The 22,368-nt window shown below is 46.7% G+C and overlaps 1 long non-coding RNA gene across 1 annotated transcript in view; it reads right to left on the minus strand.

The window, feature by feature from the left end:
* Positions 1 to 1,674: 1,674 nt before the first annotated feature.
* Positions 1,675 to 22,368, minus strand: part of LOC123463361 — a 62,557-nt gene continuing 41,863 nt past the window's right edge. The window contains exons 2-3 of the long non-coding RNA XR_006638901.1: positions 2,115 to 2,204; positions 1,675 to 1,794 (exon numbers count right to left, since the gene is read on the minus strand). This is a non-coding gene — a long non-coding RNA (uncharacterized LOC123463361). The remainder of the gene's footprint in view (positions 1,795 to 2,114; positions 2,205 to 22,368) is intronic.

Here is a 22,368-nt window from a genome sequence, read left to right on the forward strand (position 1 = left end):
TTGTTCAAGGTGACCTCAAAAAAAAAAAAGTCACATAGCTGTAGTTTCAGAAGGGTCTTCGCTAGATTAGGAGGTGGTCTGAAGCTTAGGCTGAGAAAAGAAGCAGATTGAGGGACAAGAGCCCACAGAATTTTCAAAAGCAGAGCCAAAGACAAGTGAGCTTTGGTCCGTTCTGCTTCACCACGGCCAGAAGTTGGGCATCCTCTGAGCCACTCCATTATAACCTTGAACTTACACTCCACCAGAAACCTCCACAGTACCTGATCCTTGGTCTACATACATCATACCACAGTACAGAAATGTACTGTGGATTTGAAATGGGGGCAACTAGAGCAACCTAGGTGTTGGGTACACTAGCGCACCTTCTGGTGAAAGGTGGTGTTACAGCCCAGCCTTATTAGACCTTACATGTGCCCTGAGTAAGTCTCCAAAACCTGCCAAGGAGGAATCAAGAAATTTCCAGAAGAAGGAAAGAAAATGCTAATTGTGAGAGTTTAATCAAATAGCCAAGTGTCACAGGACAGGAAAGAGATGTAGTCCCCCTAAATTTATTTCTTCTCACTCTGCGCTTTGCCCACACCTTTGCATTCACAAGCATCCTTGCATTCTTCATACATACAGATTTCCACTGCAGGTGCTCTGCCCTTGCTATCCCCCTTGCCCAAAGTGTTCACTCATAGACTTTCCTAGCCTGCTTCATGATCCCTACTCAAATGTCTTCCCCTCCCATGTGACTCCTCTGACCACTGCATTTAAAACACCAATAATTCCTGTTACTCTTGCTCTGCTTTTCATCATTCCACTTATTGCCTGCCATTATCTTATATACCTATTCATTTCTTGTCTGTGTCTTCAGAATGCAAATTCTCTGAGGATAGATGTCTTTGTTGTCCTATATTATATCCCCACACGTAATATGAGTCATTCAAAAGGCATGTGTTGAATTATTAGAGAAAAAGAATGTGATGTGACTTGATAACAGTACTTTGAAGGTGATTCCTATGTATCCTAACAGTTGTGCTGTGAAGACACTTCTCAGATGAGACATGGCAAGTGTCCTCACATGAGAAAGGACCACCACAGTACAGAAATCAGTGACCATCGGGGCAAGGGGTTAATACCTGACATTGTCCTTCCCTAAATGATCCTCTTTGTTTTCATCGATGAAGTGTACTCCACTGTGAGGTGTAGATTGTATCTGTAGTGGAGGGAGCATGTTGTGATATACTGGTCAGAGTAAGAGGACTGTAAGTAGACCACCAGTGTGCTCAGAGACCACAGGATCAGAGAATTCTGCCTATGGAAAAGTTTTAGGGCCCCACAGTCATTGCACTGTTGCATCTCTTTATATCTGCATAGGAACAGTCATTAAATCCTCATGATACCATGCCTCTCTCCGGACTTAATAATAGAACTCAATGGAGAACTAGTAATCAGTTTACAGGAATCTATTTTGCTCCTGTATTAGTTACTATTTATTTATTTACTGTTGTGACTAAATACTTGTCCAGAAGCAATTTAAGGAAGGAAAGAGTTTGTGCTGGTTAATAGGTTGAGGTTACAGTTCATCATGGCAGTGAAGGCATAGCACAGGACTGTGATGCAGCCGGTCACATTCAGTCCACTGTGAGGAAGCAGAATGATGAATGTTAGTGTTCTCACCTTTTTATCCAGTCCAGGACCCTAGCCCACGAAATGGTGTTGAATGAAGCTGAAATAGGTCTTCCCTCCTCAATTAATTTAATCCATATCACAGGCATGCCCAAAGGCTCACTTCCGAGGTGATTCTAGGTCCTGTTAAGTTGCCAATCAACAGAAAACATCACAGCCCTCAATTTGACAAATAGAACTCATTCTGTGAAGCAATGACCATCCTAAATTTGATGGCATCTAGCCCAACCAGTCTCTTCTCATTGTTTCAGACAGATATTCAGACAGAGAAAACAATTAGTAACTTAAGAACAGAGAAGGGATTTTAAATAATAAAATCTGAATTGTATGGAGGCAAACAAGGAATTCCCTTGAATATTGTTGATGATATGTTCAAGACACACACGAAAGGTGCAGAGGGACTTCTTTTGTAAACTTCAGTCCAGTTGGGCCAAACTTATCACCTGTCAGCTCCTGGTCAAAGTCTTCCAAGGGAACTTCCAGAGTCTGTGGCTTCTGTGATATCCTGGTCCCCAGCACCAGCCATGCGAGCTCTGGGGGGAAGAGGGTTGTGTGGCAGAAAAGTGAGAAAATTATGTTTCCTTTCAATCCTAGCTTCATTTCCCCCAAGCACATGACACTAAATCTCACACTTGCCACTCCTTGGACCCAAAGATTGTTCTGAATCATGACTTCCTTAGCCTCCATATAAGCCCTTCCCTAGAATTTTTATCCAGGGCAGGTGAGTCTGCTCCCCAACAGCCCTCCTGACCAAGCTCAATTACAGCGTTAACTGTGCTTCTAGCCTCCAAGAAAAATTATTTAAGCAGCCTCTGATTTTCTCATCAGAAATGCCATTCTAAAGGTGTGCGTGGTGGTGCACACTTTTTTTTTTAATTTTTATTTATTTATTTGAGAGCGACAGACACAGAGAGAAAGACAGATAGAGGGAGAGAGAGAGAATGGGCGCGCCAGGGCTTCCAGCCTCTGCAAACGAACTCCAGACACGTGCGCCCCCTTGTGCATCTGGCTAACGTGGGACCTGGGGAGCCGAGCCTCGAACCGGGGTCCTTAGGCTTCACAGGCAAGCGCTTAACCGCTAAGCCATCTCTCCAGCCCCTGGTGCACACTTTTAATCCCAGCACTCAAGAGGCAGAGGTAGGAGGATTGCCGTGAGTTCAAGGCCACCCTGCAACTACATAGTAAATTTCAGGTCAGCCTGAGCTCAAGTGAGACCCTACCTCAAAAAAAAGAAAGAAAGGAAGAAAGAAAGAAAGGAAGGAAGGAAGGAAGGCCATTCTGGAATTGCAAAAGCAAAATTTACCTTTCCCACCAGAGGCTTTGGTCTTCCACTGTCCTTCCTCAGAAAACAGATCTTTAGTTTATGACAACCAGGTCCATGAAGAGGGTGGGTACCACACATCTCCCTCCTGAGGATCTGGTGGAGCCCAGTCCTGAGACCTGGTGCCCAGCTTCTCCCTCCAAGCTCCCAGATAAGCTTCCTTCCTGCACAACCTCGACACCGTTCCTTCAATACCCCAAGAACTTTCCTGAGATCAAAGCAAGTCACCATCAGAAGAACAAAGCCTTGTGCATGATGTCAGGGCCCAGGAGACAGAAGCTGTCAGTCAGGTCCTAACAGGACACAGAATCCAAGTGAGGTGGTACAAAGAAAGAGACCCAAACCAAATGAAGGTACTTCTCCCAGCACTGGGGGTGGGAGTGATGAGGTGCCACAAGCCTGGCCACAGCGGGAAGGCATTTCTACCCATCGACCTAGAAGGTGGAGGGAGGAAATCAGGTGACGAACTCAGTGAGAGCTGGAGTCACTGGAAAGAACCACAAGCTTTCTCTTTTGGTGCCTCACCAGCCAAACTCATGTGCTGGCTGTTCAGCAAGGAACCTCTGGGTGGTATCCTCCTTATGGGTCAGCCTCCAGGGCCAAGCACAGAATACAGCAGGGGACAGTGTGGAGCTAAGATGTGGGCAGTGGCACACAGAGAAGGAATTCTCTGTGCAAGCAAGGCTTGGTTAGAATATGTGCTCTCTAGTGCACCTGCCCCTTCCTGAGACCTGTGTGTCATCTGCCATCACCACACCTGGTCCTGCTCTGTCCATCTGTCTTCCCTCTGTCATAAGTAAGGCCACTGCCAAACTCGAGAATACAGAATCTCCCATCTCTCCATCCTCTTCCATTCCCTTACTATTCTCTTTTTGCAAAGATTCATTTTATTCCCTCAGCTAGACTTTTTACCACTGTCCCTGGTCAGAAGAAGCTTTGTAAAACCTAGACTGGCTTTCAATGGTAAGCAGGAAAAGAAACATGAGGGAAAAAAATCCCTCAGGTTCTTTTCAGAAGTCCAAGACCTAGGAACCAGCTAGGTACAGAATGCCACAGAGTCCCCACTGAAAACCAGCCAGTTTTGTGGATGCACAGGCTTCCTCGACAGGGCAGCAGGGAACCTGAATTCTAGTTCTGCAATGTCACTAGCTTCCTTTCAGTGAGATTAGCCACTTTGTGCTGACAAACTGCTCATATAATCCTTCTGAAAAAAGAAACAAAAAAAAAAAAAAAACCCACTGTCTAAAGAGGAAGGCCTGGAACTAGAAGGAGCTGTTACTGTTTCCCTGGTGTAGCTGGGTTTGAGGCTAAACCAGCTTCATAGCCTTAAACACAGATGTTCTGTGAACACATACCAATGCGAGCCCTAGGAGATAAATCAAACACTTTGTCCAATTCCCAAGTTGGATCCTAAGTCCTCTCTCCTCCCCCACGATACGTCACATGCTAGTTTCTGTTAGTGTTAGTGTTAGTGTGCTACTATGGTTCTTCCATAGGGTTTTTTCTCAGCCTATTAAAAAAAATGAGGCTCGCTGGCCATTCCACAAATTTACAGTCATGTCTGACAGCTAACAAGCACTGTGGCCAGGAAGTGCAGCAGAGTGAAGGCCCAATTACACAGAGGAGAGCCTCCTACAAAGGCTTAAATGTGCTAACAACCACCATGGAAGGCCAGGGAGCCCCTAATGGCCTGCCTGCTGTCAGAGAGGCAGCAAAGAGCTGAAGGCAAGCCGGCCTGCCACAGCTGCAGTGCCCAGATGTCTGTCATGAATCTCTCTCATTCAAAATCAGTCTTGTTGACCCTAAAAGGGGAGGGGACATCACTAGGCCAGGAGACATGCACAGTCATTGGGTCGCTCCAGGTGGCTTCTCAACCCCTTGTCAAAGGCATCCAGTGTTCTCCATTACCTGCACTACAAAACACCAACTCCCCTGCCCTGCCAATGAGTAAAGTTCACTTCTCCATTTCCAGCCCTCACAAAGGGCAGTTTCAGGGGAGGCAGCCGATCAGCAGAATGCTACATACTTGCTTAAAGACAGAGTTTCAAGGGTATGGTGTGTATACCAATCATCCCAGCACTCAGAAAGAGGAAGTAGAAGAGACATGTCTCAAAAAAAAAAAAAATGGCAAGAGCTTGGGTATAACTCAGTGGTAGAGGACTTTCCTAGCATGCATAAGTGCTTGTGCTCAGTCCCCAGCCAAGCAGGAGGAGGAGGAATAATGGGAAGGGGAAGAAGAAGAGGAGGAAGAAGTGAGCATGATGGTTAATCTTGATTGTCAATTTGACTGGATCTTGAGTCATCTAGGATGCAAATCTTGAGGTGGGAAGAGCTACTTGAACTGCAGGTGGCACCATCCCATTGCTGGAGTCCTGGACTGAGGACAAAGGAGGGTGCTAGTTGAGCACTGACATTCACTACGCTCTGCTTCCTCACTGGGGACTGAGTGTGACCCACCCTGCATCCAGTGCCTGCTGCTGTGCCTTCCCTGCCATGACTGACCATGTCCCTTTGAACTGTAAGCCAGATTGAACCCTTTCTCCCTTAAATTGCTTCTCACATATTTTTATTTATTTTTGTCACTTATTATTATTGTTGTTGTTATTATTATTATTATTACAACATGTTTTGTACGGATACATCATATGTTGGTACCCTCTTTTCCTTGTCCCCATATTACAGCAATAAGAAAGTAACTAATACAAAATAGAAGGAGGGAGGAAAGAAGGGAAAAAGAGGAGGCTGAGGAGAGGGAGGACAAGAACAAAATGCAGATTCTTAGGTCCCCTTCTTAGATCCAGAATTAGAAACTTGAAGTTGGGCAGGAGATGGATTTTATATGCTTAGCAAGCTTTCCTGAGTGAGTCTCGATAATTCATTCATTTGCAAACTCATTCAACCAATCAACAGACATTTAATAAGCAGTCAGTCTGCTGTTGGTACTGTGCTGGGCAAAGATGAGCAAGAGACATTCACTCTCTGTTCCCCACAAGGCACTACTTGAGGTCCAAGTCAAACAATCACCCATGTGAACATGAACTTAGGCACCACCTTGGATATGGCCAGAGTGCATGCCCCAGCTGGTGGCAGTTTATGATGGAGACTTTCTGGAGAAGGTGTATTAGGGGCATACCCTGAGGTTTATTAACCCAGCTCACCAGTCCTAGCACGTTCTCTTCATATCACTTCCACCCAGATACATGTCAGCTTTCAGCTTTTACCATGATGAAGCTTTACTGTTTCCGGAGTCATACTGTGGTTGCTTGATATCACCTTCCATGACCCCAAAGCCCATCTCCCTTAGGGCAGAAGCATACACTCTAGATGGCCTTTGGAATGGACTTCTAACCTTTGGGAAAAAGTCAGTTCATCATTGGGATGGCTGGACAGTTCTTTTCTGCTAGACACTTTCATACAGTCACCAGATTGCCCATCTGGTACTGACCAGCTCTCAGTGGGCTTTGCTGGGCCTTTGTTTTGCCACCAGATGAACAGAGCTATGATGAGTTAGGCAGAAGTTCCAGCACACAGACCCAGGAAAACAGTGTCCAGTTAATTACGTTGAGGCATCTCCACAGAGTTCTGTAACAAAGCCATCTCCAGAAGTTAATTACCACCTGGCACCTCCATGGAATGCTGTGACAAGACCACATTCCATCCTCACCTGAAACTCCAGGCTATTTGGATGCTATGTAGGAAAGAGGTGTTTTTCTTCCTTATCCTCTGTCTCCAGTATTTTTTCTAGAATTTTCCAGGCTTCTGCTGTGTGTCAGGGGACCTAGGGATGGATCAGAGCCAGGCCCAGAGTCACTCACAGCTCAGAAGCAGAAAGAGCTAAGAGTTCACTGTAATCCCATGTGACAAGTGACACAGCAAATGGGTGAAAAGGTATTCAGCCACACTGGCATCCATTTGCATCAAGCCCTCAAAGAGGATTTACTCCTTGTGGGCCTTAAAGGATGTGGAGACCAGTCACGGCAAGGTGAGGCCATTACCAGCATGCCACCTGTGAGTTCAGCATACCCTGCTGTGCCATGGAACTTTCTGACATCAGATGCAGGTTAGGATGCCCACATGAGCCCTCTTTTCTCCTGTCACAGATGAAACATGTGACTCCCCAGCTGGGCCATGCTACACTGTGATTCAGAGGGGAGGGGGCTTAATGGCAGAGAACAGTAAAGAGGAGCAGATGGCTGACCTCAGGACTCACCTTCTCAACCAATAGCTTTTCTGGTTTGTACTTAGATTCACAGAAGCATAAAACAGGCAATTTGGATTTGAACTTAAGAGGTTATCCTCCTATGCTAGGAAGTAGTGATTTGGCCCAGTAGAAATAACAATCCTTTAAATTTGCCTAACATTATATAGTTACACTTCATTTCGTGTGGCTGGCACCTGCAGATGTAATCAGCATTCACATTCACCCTGTGATTGTCCAAAGTGATCCTTTGTGGGACTTGGTATAAACCATATATCCACTCACCATTCAGGACATTTTGCCCTAATCTTTTAGTTCCCTTGTGGCCAGTTCCTCTGGGTTTAAGGCTTGAGAAAGCCCACAGTCTGGCCCTTGTGGAAGAAAATAAACTATCCTGAGTAAGTGAAGAGAATCTGAGATAATAGGGTATCTTAATGAGCAGCTCAGACAACACCCAGCTCAGTGGAGCACAGCGGACCTGACAGGAAATGTCTCGACTCCAAACGCAAATGGGGTGTTGAGTAAAAAGCAGGCAGCACAGGGAGCATGCTTGACTGAGAAAGGGAAAAATGACTATGACTGGAGGGCCAAAAAAAAAATCCCAATTACCCTAAACTTGGCAACTGATTCTTCTTGCATAAATAGAACTCCAGCCAGGCATGGAGACCCAGGGCACCTCTTGGGATAGAGATGGGCATGGGATCTGTTAGTGAAAGAGGGCCTTAAATTTGCTTACTACATATCCCCATGGGTCTTAGAAGACATGGATTCTTAGCTTTTAACTTGGGAATGAGTCTAAAGAGTCTAAGTTTGACTGAAGTAGCCAGTGGTCTCACTGTTCAGAGCTGAAGAAGGATGGTTCAGAGTGGTGTTGGGAGAACTATCTCCAAGACAGCTGCATGGAGAGGCAATAGCACTCCTGAAGGCATCTGTGTAAGCAAGGACACTCCTGGAAATCAGAGGCCAAAGAAAAGGTCACAGATTGCCCACAGAGGGTGGATATATAAAGGGAAACGAGATTACGGCAACATATTAAAGAATAGACCCTGGGCTGGAGAGATTGCTCAGTGGTTATGGTGCTTGCCCATAAAACCTAACGACCCGAGTATGTTTCCCCAGTGCTCATGTAAAGCCAGTGGCACATGTCTCTGGGGTTTGTTTGCAGTGGCTGGAAGCCCTGATATACCAATATTCCCCCCTCCCTCTCTCTCCTTGGAGTGGTGGTGCACACTTTAATCCCAGCACTCAGGAGGCTGAGATATGAGGACTTCTGTGAGTTTGAGGCCAGTCTGATGAGACTAATTCCAGATCAGCCTGGACTACAGCAAGACTCTATCTCAAAAAATAATTAAAAAAAAATCTTAATGCTTCAGCTTCATTTCTTTATAATATGACTGGCTATGGCCTCAAGGTAGCAAAGTTGCCTCACATGCCCCTCAACTTTGAGCTGGGCCAATGACTTTCTTTGGCTGAAAGGATATTCCTGGACAGGAGGCAAAGAATAGGCAGGGTGGGGTTATAAATATTCATGTACCTTGGTTAGCTTACCCACTTGTATTACAGTGTTCCCCATGACAAGAATATGCCTGGGCAGCTATTGAGACCTGGGTCTGGACCACAGAATGAGCAGGGAGAGACTATAAACCAAACCCACAAGCTGTAGCTGTTGCAGTCCAGATCCACACCTTCAAACAGACCCACCAACCAGGCACAGTCTGCCTGTAGCCCCATGCCCATTAGAATAAATTCTGGTTTTAAGCCAATGAGCCTTAGAACCATTTGTTACATAGCAGGATACAAAAATGTTGTTGGTGCCAGAAGTCTAAAATCTCAGAAGCACTAGGGAGTGAAAGGTTAGCTACAATCTGCAGCTGATGCCAGGGGAAATAATTGATCGCTTCTGCTGTCTCACTTATTTTCTTATCCCAGTTGACACCTTTCATCCTCACTGAGGTTCCTCATTAGCTAGTGACATGGGGAAAGGAGAGTATAGCAGTGAAATGGTCACTTGTATTTGTCAAAGTGGCTAGGCTAGTGAACCCAGTTCCTGAAATGCTAATATGCATGATATTATGAAGGTATCTTGTAGATATGGTTAAAGTCTTTGATCAGTTAACTTTTAGTAAGGGGGATTATTCTAGATAATTTCCTGGTCCAATTAGTTGAAAGCCTTAAGAGGAAAAGCTCAAACTTTTCCCTAAAGAAGAAATTCTGCCGGCATATAGCAACTTGTATTCATGCCTGCAAGTTCCACATTTCCTCTTCTAATAGGCGGTCCTGCAGATGTTGGACTTGCCTAGCCAGCCCATACAATTACATGAGCCAGTTCTATGCAACAAATCTCTCAAAGCATGTTTCATATTGGTTTTCTGTTTTTTCCTCTTTTTATTTGTTAGAGACAGCCAGAGGGAGAGAGAGAGAGAGAGAGAATGAGAATGGGTGCACCAGGGTCTCTAGCCATGGCAAACAAACTCCAGACACATGTGCTACCACATGCATCTGGTTTATGTGGGACTTGGAGAATTGAACCTGGGTCCTTAGGCTTGGCAGGCAAGTGCCTTAACTGCTAAGCCATCTCTCCAGCCCTCATATTGGTTTTCTTACACTGGTTGAATGTTGACTAAAACAGATTTACCAGTGCCTGCAAATGGAATGCTTCTATAATGCCCAAGAATGTTGATGTGGGTTAGAGCAAGATCCTACCTCAAAACAACAAAAAAAGGGCAGAGTATAGCAGAATACTGAAAGACAGGATAGAAATAGTCAAGATTGCCTTGAACACGCTGTTAGGAGAAAACTGGTTCCAGAAGAAAATAGGTAGTAGGATATGAAAATTGATATCTGTGGTGGCTTAAGCCTCATGTGTTTGTGATTATGCCTCATACTTGATCCCAAGATGGCAGCAATTTGGGAAGGATGCAAGGCCTTTAGTAGGTGGAGCCTGGAGGTGGTGTGTCACCAGGAGCGGGACTTGAGACTTGATACTCCAGCCCCTTTGCTAGCTTTAGCTGCTGTGACAAGACGTGATGCCCTGTGCTATTTGTTCTTTTCTTGCTTTCTCCACAATGGTCAAACTTCTTGAAACTGTCAGCCAAAATAAACCCTTTCCTGACATAAGGTGCTATTGGTCAGGTGGTTTACTCAGCAACAAGAAGGTAACTGTCACAAAAAAAAGTGTTGGTGAGAGTAGGGGCATTGGGGTGAACAGCTTGACCATGTTGATTTCAGTCTTTTGTAACTGGTTTGTAGGAGAAACATGGAAAAAAAATGGAATTTTGGACTGAAGAGGCCTTGAAGTGCTGGGGATCACATCTTTTAAATATTTTTTGTTTTATTTATTTATTTGAGAGAGACAGACAGAGAGAGAAAGAGGGAAAGAGAGAGAGAGAGAGAGAGAGAGAGAGAGAGAGAGAGAGAGAATGGGCACGCCAGGACCCTCAGCCACTGCAAACAAAATCCAGACATGTGCGCCCCCTTGTGCATCAGGCTTACATGGGTCCTGGGGAATAGAGACTCAAACCGGGGTCCTTAGGCTTCACAGGCAAGCACTTAACCTCTAAACTATTTTTCCAGCCCCTGGGGAGCACATCTTGATGGATCACTCTGAGGACCGCTTCAGAGAAATGTAGATTGTGGGGGTTGGCTTATGAGGTTTCAGAGAGAAGAGAAAGATTTTTTTTTCAGGAACTAGGATAAAGGCAGTTCGTGTGATATTCTGACTACATTCTGCCTGTATCCTGAGAACTTGAGCAAATTCGAATTTAGAAGTAAAGAATCGGTATGCTTGGTGGAGGAAGATATAGAGCAGAAGGAGATATAGTTTCAGGAGTATTACACATGAAAGAAGTAGGGTCAAGGAGTTCAGCCATGGTTCCAGGGGCCACTGAGGCTGGATACTGTGAAATCAGAATTGAAGTCCCTGCAAGGAAACCTTGGAACTGTGAAGTTGGACTGTGGGCTATAGTGGAGACCCCTGAGTGATGAAGATGCCAGGACTATGAAAGGCCACTAAGAAATTCTGATGGCTTGGGGTGGAATCTGCCCAGGAAACAAGCAGATGAGCTGGAGGAGTGGAGTTGTCCAAGTCATCTGGAACCCAGAGGATTTCATCACAATCCCAGGTACCAGACACAGAGCTGCAGGGTTTTGTTTCCCCTGCTGGTTTTTCTTCTTGTACTAGTCCAGTTCTTCCTTGCTATGTCCTCATTCTTCCCTTTTGGAGAAGAACATTTACTCTGTGTCATCATGTATTGGAAGAAAATAAATTGAGTTTTGGCTTTACAGGGCTCACAGTTAAGAGACTGTCCTGAGTCTCAGATGAGACTTTGGACTGTTGAGCAGTGTTGAGACTGGTAAAGACTATGGGGACTTTTAAAGTTGGATGGAATGCATTTTTCATTATGAAATGATCAGGAGTACATTGGGGTCAGGGACTGAGTGTGGTGGGTTGAAGGAAATGTCCTCAATATGATGATGCATTTTGAATATTTGGTCTCCAGGTGGTGAAAATTTGGGGAAGTTGTGGGGCCTTTGAAAGGTGAAGCCTTGGTGGAAGAGGTTATGTTGCTGGGGTGAGTGTTGGGTTAATATAGCCCATCTCCAGACCTTCGACTTAGACTACTTCCTTCCCACTGACGTGGAGCTATGCCTCAGGCTTTCTGCTTAGGTCTGCCACACTTTCCCTGCCATGATGAAACTTCCCATCAAAACTATAAAGCAGTGCTGGAGAGATGGCTTAGTGGTTAGGCGCTTGCCTGTGAAGCCTAAGGATCCCAGTTCGAGGCTTGATTCCCCAGGCCCCATGTTAGCCAGATGCACAAGGGGGTGCACATGTCTGGAGTTCATTTGCAGTGGCTGGAGGCCCTGGCGTGCCCATTCGCTCTCTCTCTCTCTCTGTCTATCAGCCTCTTTCTCTCTCAGCCTTTTGCTCTCAAATAAATAAATAAAAATAAATGAAAAAAAATTAAAAATCTAATGTTTCTTAAAATATCTTTAAAAAAACTATAAAGCAAATTAAACCCTTTTGTATTCAAACTAGACAGGACAAAGTCAAGTTAGCTCTATTTGCAGATGTCATGATTCTATATATAAGTGACCGGAAAGTCTCTATCTCAAAACTTCTAAAGGTGATAAATTCCTTCACCAAAATGGCAGGATACAAAACCGATGCACAAAAATCAGTAGCTTTTCTATGCAAGTGACAAATATACAGAGAAAGAAATCAATAAGGCTGTCCCGTTTTCAGTAGCAAGAAAAATTAAATACCTTGGAATAATACTAACCAAGGATGTGAAAGAACTATATAATGAAAACAAAAACACTCAAGAAAGAAATTGAGGAGGACTTGAGAAGATGGAAAGACCTCCCATGCTCCTGGATAGGTAGAATTAATATTGTGAAAATGGTAATTCTACCAAAAGCAATGTACAGATTTAACACAATACCAATAAAAATACTAGCATCGGCCAGGCATGATGGAGCACACCTTTAATCCCAGAACTCTAGAGCCAGAGGTAGGAGGATCACTGTGAGTTCGAGGCCACCCTGAGACTACATAGTTAATTCCAGGTCAGCCTGAACCAGAGTGAGACCCTACCTTGGAAAAAAAAAAAAAAAACCCGGGCTGGAGAGATGGCTTAGCGGTTAAGAGCTTGCCTGTGAAGCCTAAGGACCCTGGTTCCAGGCTCGGTTCCCCAGGTCCCAAGTTAGCCAGATGCACAAGGGGGTGCATGCATCTGGAGTTCGTTTGCAGAGGCTGGAAGCCCTGGTGCACCCATTCTCTCTCTCTCCCTCTATCTGTCTTTCTCTCTGTGTCTGTCGCTCTCAAATAAATAAATTAAAAATTAAAAAAAAACCCGACAGATTCAGAGACTTCTGGTCAAGATGGCGACCGCCTAGCTGCACTACAAACAAGGGAGAAAAAAGGCAAGTATTTAAGGGAAATTAGGAACTTTTTGAAGAGGGAGGGCACAGATTGGGGTAAAAGAGGGAAGCACACACCCCCGCCACCCACGCCCCGCCACCCCACCCGCCTTGAATCGCCGCATCGGGCGTGGCCTGCGCCCCAGTGGCCCGGCGCCCTGTGCGCACCAAACCCCACGCGCCCCACCCCCCCCAGCGTGCCCCTCCCCCCCAGCGCTCCCCACACTCCTTATCCACACGTGGCAGGCGCAGCCCCAGCGAACCAAGGCTTCCCGTGCCCGGGCACCCAGGCCTATCCCGCGCCCCCGAGCCCCCCACGCGCCCCAGACCCCCGCGCCCCACCCGCGTGCCTCAAGACAGCCCCCCCCGCCCGCCCCACCCGCCCGCCCCGCCCCCCCCCGCCCCCCCCGCCCCCCCCGCCCGCCCCGCCCCCCCCGCCCGCCCCGCCCCACCCCCCCCGCCCCGCCCCACCCCCCCCGCCCGCCCCACCCCCCCCCGCCCGCCCCACCCCCCCCGCCCGCCCCACCCCCCCCGCCCCACCCACCCCCCCCGCCCCACCCCCCACGCGCCCCACACTCCCTATCCACACACGGCAGGCGCAAGCCAAGCGCCCCGCGCACCGGGAGCCCAGGCGTGCCCCGCCACCCCACATTCCCCACCCCCCCCCCCGCGCCCCACGCCCCACCTCCACACACCTCAAGCCCCACCCCCGCGCACCTCCCCCGCGCACCCCCCCCGCGCCCAACGCTCCCTAACCACACGCGGCAGGTGCGCTCCAAGCGCCCCGCAGCGTCCGGCGCCCGGGCACCCAGATGTGCCCCATGCCGCCCGCGTGCCCAGAGACCCCCGCGCCCCACCCCCGCACTCCTTGAGCTGCCCCCACCCGTGCGCCCCACCCCCGCCGCACATCCAGAGTGCCCCATGGCGTCCCGCAGCATCCCACACTCCATCTTACCTCAGTGTGCTCCACACCCCCTGCGTGACCCACGACCCCCTTGACCTCTCCCCCGCGTGACCCGCCCCCTCCCCCCCTGCGAGTCCAGAGCACCCCGCGGCGTCCCACAGCGTCCTGCGCCCCCCGCGCCCACCCGAGTGCCCCGCGCTCCTAGCCATCCCCCCTCCCCGCACGCCCTGCGCCCCCACCCCCACGTGCCCCAGAGCATCGAAGCCCTGAGCCCCGTGTGCCCTGAAGCGCCGCCTGCCACCCTCCCCGTGCCCCCACCCCGCACGCCCATCGTCCCCCCGCCACACGCGCCCCGGGAGCCCCCGCGCGTCACGAGCGCACCCCTGAGTTCCCAGGCGTACCCTGCGCCCCCTGAGCCCCACCCCCACGCGTCCTGCGCCCCGGCGTGCCTGAGCGTACCCCGTCCCCCCTCCACGCCCCTCACAACCCACTCGACACTTCCCGCAAGCCCCGCCCCCCCCCACATGTCCAGAGCACCCCGCGGCGTCTCTTGGCATCCCACACCCCATGTGCCCCGCGCCCCCTCCCCCCACGCGCACCCTGCATCCCCCTGCGCACCCCGCGCACCCCCCACGTGCCCTGAGCCCCTAGCCCCCCGCGCCTCCCGCACGCTCCCCCACGCCCCCCTGTGCACCCTGTGACCCCCCGCGTGCCCCGCGCTCCCCCCCGTGCCCCCCGGGTGCCCTGCACCCCCCCCGCGCCCCGCACACCCCCCCCGCATGCGCACCCCCCTCGCCCCCTGACTGATCAGAGTGCCCCACGCCCCCCGCCCCTCCAGGGCACCCCACCCCGCGCCCCCTGAGCCCTGCTGCCTCCCGCACACCCCACCCTGATTGCCCAGTGCCCCGGCACACCCCGACCCCTCCCCGTCCGCGTGCCCCACTCGCTCCATACACACCATCGCACCCCGCGCCCCCTTCCGCCCACCCGCCCACACACCCTCCGCACATCCCGCATGGCTGTGCTCTGATCGGGCACCCACCAGTCATGCCTACCAGCCTGCTGCGCTCAAGCTGAGACCTCCTACCTCGTCCTTGTTCTCTGATGCTGCAAGTAGACCAGCAACGTGTTGCTCGGTTCGTAGGCCTGTGGGGGCCACCCCTGCCGTGAATAGGTGGCTGCCAGATCCCCTGCTGCTGTGCTCACATCACTTGCCGCCGGTCAGCTTCTGCTGTGTCCTGATTCCGTACCCACATCATCTGCCTCTGCACTACAGTTGCACGTGCAGCGGGCCCACTCCCACAGCAAGACCCACATAAGTCCACACTGAGTCACTAGTGCCAGCGCAGGTGCCATCCCCTACCTGTACATCGCCACCCATTCCCCTTAGGCGGAAGAGCACAGACTGTTTACAGACCCCAGTGTACCCAGCCAGAATCTAGGCACCTTCAGGGCTTGCTACCTCAGTCCCCTTTCAAGCTCAAAGGCAGGCAGCTTAGGTGCATTACTGGGTGAGAATTCAGGCAACTTTGGTGCCCCTGTCAGGCTATAGGTAGGCGGCTTTGGCAAGAGTGAGCAAAAACCCAGGCTGCTTACAACTGCCCCAGGCTCCTTGGATTCACATTAAGCTAGATCCCAGGCTGCTCCACCCACCTACCTGCCCATACACTGACATGGGTAGACCACAGCGCGAAAGAAATAACACGAAAAATAAAATGGAAGAAAATCCAGACAGATCACCCAGTCCAACAAGGATCACAACTAACCAAAACATAGAAGAGTGTCTAGGATCAGAACATCAAGTGGAAGCAATGAACAATGCAACCCTGACCAAACTACTGCTAGAACTGACAGGAAAGCTACAAAGGATAGATAATCATATGGATGCTACCATCACAAAGCTAGAGCAATGTGATAAGACCCTGGAAGGAATTCAAAGAGATGTAAGAGAGTTGAGGGAGAGTGAAAAAAAAGAGGACCTTAAAAATCAGCTGGCCACACTAAATGAAAACATAAAGAAATGCAAGGATGATTTCCAAGAATCACCAAGAAAATCAGAAAATGAGGTGAAAAGGGAGCTGGACAGAGCGATGGAAGTGATACATAGGAAAGTAGTAGAAAATGCAAACTTAATTGAACAAGTCCAAAACTCGCTAGAGGCTCCCAAGAATACAGTCAGCTAAGTGGAAGATAGAAATTCTGATCTGGAAGACAGGATGGAAGAAACAGTTCGAGAGTCCAAAAATTTCAGTAAGTTCAAAAGTTCCTGTGAACAGAACATGAGAGAATTGTGGGATACACTTAAACATCCTAATATCAGAATCACTGGAATACCAGAAGGAGAAGAATTTCAGACCAAAGGCATGGAAAACTTATTTAACATAATAATTGAAGAAAACTTCCCCCATCTCTTAAAAGAAAGGGCCATCAAGATTCAAGAAGCAAACAGAACTCCTAACCAATTAGACCAAAGGAGAAACTCCCCAGGGCATATTATCAGTAAGATTCTAAACATTGACACCAAGGAAAAAATCCTAAAAGCAGCTAGGGAAAAACAGCACACCACTTTCAAAGGAAACCCCATCAGAATTACTTCAGACTTCTCAATGGAAACCCTGAAAGCTAGAAGGGCCTGGAATGAGACTCTCCAAACTCTAAGAAACTATAGCTTCCAACCCAAACTACTCTACCCGGCAAAAGTCTCCCTATAATAGATGGTGAAAGGAAAACTTTCCATGACAAAACTCAGCTTGACAATTATATGAACACAAAACCAAACCAACAGAAAGTACTCCAGGAAATTCTCCACAGAGAAGAAACAAATAACCAAACACAAATGCCTACAAGAAGCAGATCACAGTAACCAAACCCAGAGTAGATAGAAAAAAAAAAAAATTAAAAACCATGGAAATGTCAACACACCTCTACCACCACAACATGACAGGGATCAAATCAAATCTCACAGTCATCACCCTAAACATTAATGGCCTTAATTCACCCATCAGGAGACACAGGCTACCAGGGTGGATCAAAAAATTAGACCCCTCAATCTGCTGCCTTCAAGAAACCCACATTACCACTAAAGACAGAAACCTCCTCAGGGTGAAAGGGTGGAAAACAATATTCCAAGCAAATGGGAATAAGAAACAAGCAGGTATCGCTATATTAATATCAGATAAAGTTGACTTCAAACCAAAAACAATCAAAAAAGACAAAGAAGGCTACTTCCTACTCGTAAAGGGAACAATCCACCAAGAGGATATTACAATCATAAATCTGTATGCACCAAACACACGGGCACCGCAGTTCATAAAACAAAACCTACTTGACAATAAAACAGAATAACCACAAACACCATCATAGCTGGGGACTTTAACACACCATTATCAGTAATAGACAGATCATCCAAACAGAAGCTCAACAGGGAAGTAAGAAAGCTCAACAAAACCATAGAGCACTTAGACCTAACAGACATCTACAGAACTTTCCATCCCAAATCCACAGACTACACATTCTTCTCAGCAGCCCATGGAACATTCTCTAAAATAGACCATATACTGAGTCACAAAGATAGCCTCCACATATTTAGGAAAATTGACATAATTCCCTGCATGATATCAGATCATAATGCTATATTCCTAGAAATCAACAACAAAAAAAACAACAAGAGCCCCAACGGCAACTGGAAACTGAATAGCACACTCTTAAACAATAAATGGATAGTGGATGAAATAAAAAATGAAACTGCAAAATTCCTGGAACTGAATGACAATGAGAACACATCATACCAAAACTTGTGGGACACAATGAAGGCAGTCCTCAGGGGAAAATTCATAGCACTCAATGCCTTCATAAAAAAGACAGAAAGATCCCAAAACAATAGCCTAACCATCCACCTAAAGGCATTGGAAAAACAAGAAAAATCCAACCCAAAGAGCTCCAGAAGGAAAGAAATAATTAAAATCAGAGCAGAAATTAATGAATTGGAAACCAAGGAAACAATTAAGGCAATTGACAAAACAAAGAGCTGGATCTTTGAAAAAATAAACAAGATTGACAAACCTCTGGCCAATTTGATCAAGCAAAAAAAGGAGAGACTCCAAATTAACAAAATTCAAAATGAAAAAGGAGAGATCACAACAGACATCAGTGAAATTGGCAGAATCATCAGGACTTATTTCAAAAACCTCTACTCCACAAAACTGGAAAATGTGGAGGAGATGGATAAATTCCTGGATGCATATCATCTACCAAAGCTAAACTCAGAGATCAACCACCTCAATGAACCCATCACACTAATGGAGACTGAAAAAGTAATAAAAAACCTCCCAAAAAAGAAGAGTCCAGGACCAGATGGATTCCCAGCCGAATTTTATCAAACCTTCATGGAAGAACTCAAACCAATCTTCCTAAAACTGTGCCACACAATTGAAGAACAGGGAAAACTATCCAACTCCTTCTATGAAGCTAGTATCACCCTAATCCCAAAACCAGGCAGAGATGCCACAAGAAAAGAAAACTATCGGCCTATTTCCCTAATGAACATAGATGCAAAAATCCTCAACAAAATTCTCGCAAACCGAATCCAACAACACATCAAAAGCATTATCCACCTTGACCAAGTGGGATTTATCCCAGGAACACAAGGGTGGTTCAACATATGAAAATCTGTCAATGTAATACACCACATAAACAAGCTTAAACATAAAAATCACATGATCATTTCGATAGATGCAGAAAAGGCCTTTGACAAGATACAACATCACTTCATGATCAAAACATTGGAGAGAATCGGCATGGCCGGTTCACATCTTAATATAATAAAGGCAATATACAAAGCTCCAAAGGCCCAAATAATACTTAATGGAGAGAGACTGGAGGAATTCCCATTGAGATCAGGAACAATACAAGCATGTCCTCTCTCACCTCTGCTTTTCAATATAGTTCTGGAAGTCCAAGCACAAGCAATAAGGCAGGAGAAGGACATAAAAGGGATACAATTTGGAAAGGAAGAAGTTAAGTTAGCTCTATTCGCTGATGACATGATTGTATATGTAAGAGACCAAAGGCCAGTGGTAAGACCCTATTGCTGAAGACTCCATACGCAGCTGATGCATAAAATTTCTCCTGTTTCTCTTTCTTCTTTTTCTTTTTCATTTCCCTTTTCCTTTGGCACTGGATTGTAATTCCCTGTACCAGAATGTGGTCTACATCCACAATGAGCAGTTTATCAGAGAGATCTACTGGATCTCCCAAAACAAACAAGACAGGCTTCTGTCAGGGCATTTGATTACTCACCAGAGGTTAATGGTAAGACTCTACTTCTGAAAACACTAAATACTATTGGCATGAACCAGGGAGGAACATGATTGGAATCTAGAGGAGAGCCAGTCCCCAGACAACTAGCCCATCTAGTGCTGGAAGGCACTACATGAGCTACCAGGGTAAAGTGGCCAGCATCTGACTAAGCAACTCAAAGTCTAAGCAACTCAGAAGCAAACAACCTGGAAGTGATGCTCACACAAGTGAAATCGTGGCACACAGCCATGGTGTGTAACCAACTACTCTTGGATTGGCTAACAGATCTGCTCAGTGGAAAGGAAACCATATCCAGAATTGGGAAACAAGTCAGAATCATATCCAGATAATGATTCTGCTTTCCATTGTCAAGCTCCAACTGCCCTTAGACTTTAAGAGGGTCTGAACCCTTTCAATTCTCTCTAACTAAGTAATGGTTATCACATTTAATTGGTGTTGGCTTTATTCTCTGTTGGAGAATCTGCTACTATTTTTCAGATGGCCACTGGACCTGAGGAGATAAATGACCCAGTGCACTCGACCCCAGCCCCAGCTGAAAGCACAGAGGCATTTGGGAAATGAACAAGAGTGCTGCTTCCTTAGCGAATCTGATATCAACACAAGGGTGATGGAGAAAGATACTGAGGACACTCAACACCTACCAAACCAAAGACCCAGACACTCCTCAGAGCCCATCACTGAAGTACACTTAAAATGCTCCTAGCATGGCTCAGGGAATTTTGTGGAAGAGGGGGTGGAGACTGTTAGAGCCACAAATTGGGACATTTTGCACAGAGACATTGCCCCTCTCCCCCCATAATGAATGACCCACAATCCCCATGGGGCTGATCTGCATCCCCAACAAAGAAGGCCTCTTCAGAAAAGGGGCAGGGAGGAGGGAATGGATGGTACCAACATGTGTTGTTTACATACAAAATATGTCCATATCTAATAAAAATAATAAAAAATAAACCCTTTCCTTCCATAAACTACTGGTCAGGGGTTTTGTCCCAGCAATGAGAAGGTATCATTGTAACAAATCACTAAATCACTTTTAATGATTATTAGCAGAAAGAATGTCAAAGGTGCTTCTAGGGAGATCTCAGAAAGAAATGAGCAACATGTTATTGAAAACCACAGGACAGGGATTTGTGCTATATGCAAGCAGAAAAAGGTAAACTAGGATCTACAATTATACAGAAAGCAGAACTTGTAAGCAATGAATATGAAGGCTTTAGCTGAGGATATTGCCTAGTAAAATGTTGGAGATACACCCTGATTTCTTGCTTTTTGTAAGAACATACCAGAAGAATGAGATAAGTGGAGGAAAACTTGTTAAGGAAAAAGATTTGAGGCCAGCATTTGGGAAGCAGTGGCAGCAGGATTGTAAATTCTTGAGGCCAACCTGTGATGGTAATAAAACTGCATTTTTTTAAAGGTTCTTTCTATCTTCCTCCTTTTCCCTCTCTCTAATAAATGAGTAAATAAATAAATAAATAAATTTAAATGAGGCTGAAGAGGTGGCTTAGCAGTTAAGGTGCTTGCCTATGAAGCCTAAGGACCCAGGGTCAATTCCCCAAGACCCACATAAGCCAGAGGCAAAAGATGGCACATATGTCTGGAGTTTGTTTACAGTGGCTAAAGGCCCTGGTGCACTCATATTCTCTCTCTCACACAGACACTTCTCTTTTTCAAATAAATAAATAAAATATTTTTAAAAGGATTGGGAGATTATCAGAAAACTATATATGCTATCAAATATATGGTGAAGTTAGGATAGTCATTGAAGAAAGCATTCACTGGAGAGGAGATTAAACAATAGATGAAAGCTCGGAGAGCTGAGGCCCACTGGCCACAGAATGCTAGAAGCCTCCAAAAACTGGAAAAAACACACACATTTGGATTTTCTCTTAAAAATTCCTACAGGAATGCAACCTTGACAAGGAAGATATGCAATCCAGAATTGTAGGATGGTAAATTTGCCTTGTGTCAGCACCAAGTCCATGATAATGTATGAGAGAGCAGCAGTAGGAACCTGATACTGTGAAGAGAAACAAGTTCGCCCCAACTACCTTTTCTAACCCACATTTCTAATGAAGTTTGGAACTTTGTATATTATCTAAGTTAGTACATTCTAATTACTACATTGAGACTGACCAGAGGTTAAGGTGCCCAGAGGACATTTTATGATGTCACTGTGAGAGAGAAGGGTGAGGCTTTCTGCAGATCTTGGCAAGAGCAGGAAGTCACCTTCCAACATGAGTTTACAGAGGCAAAATTGAAGTTGCTTTCTGATGCCTTCCAGAAATTTTGCTCATTTCTGAAAACAGTGCCACCACCATTTGGACATTTCAGTAAGAAGTCACAAGGTGGATTTGATCCCAATATGGGTACAACAATGGTCAGTAGAAGGCCTATAGGGACCTGTAGGCAGAGGTCATCATCGCTTAGCATGGAGACGTCATTGCCATGGCCACAGCACATAAGGTAGAGAGATCAAAGCTTCATAGCAGCACTAGACCTTCACAGACCTGGCTACTGGGGCCTTCATTTCTGGGTCATCCACTACTTTTCAACTGAACAGCATGTTCAGCTGAATTGAAACTTCTCTGAGGCCTCTGAGCTGCAGCCCAGGAAGGGAGGAGTTACACCTATTCTTTAATGCTTAGGGGCATCTGGAAAATAATTTACCAAGGTTCTTCTGATACATACTTGGCACAGATCTAGAGTCAGGGGCCAAATTGCTAAATATGAAAAAATACACCTTGAGTGCAACAGCAGTCACATATGCCACACAGCAAGGCTGAAGGCAGTGGAGTGTGCGACGGAGTCTATATCCAGAAGACTGCCATTTTATAGGTGTGCATCCGAAACAAAAGGATGAAGTTTCAGAGACAGGATTTCCTCACTAGACAGACATAATGCCTGTCTCAAGGGTTCTATGAGGAGATAGGCACAAGATGATAGGTAAGTTCAGCACACAAAAACATGATGGTAATGAGGGAGTTTTTGGTTACTTGTGTACAACAATGGTAACCAAATCTGCCTTCAGTG

Source organism: Jaculus jaculus, chromosome 9 (genome assembly GCF_020740685.1).
Source record: "Jaculus jaculus isolate mJacJac1 chromosome 9, mJacJac1.mat.Y.cur, whole genome shotgun sequence".
Classification (NCBI taxonomy): Eukaryota; Metazoa; Chordata; class Mammalia; order Rodentia; family Dipodidae; genus Jaculus; species Jaculus jaculus.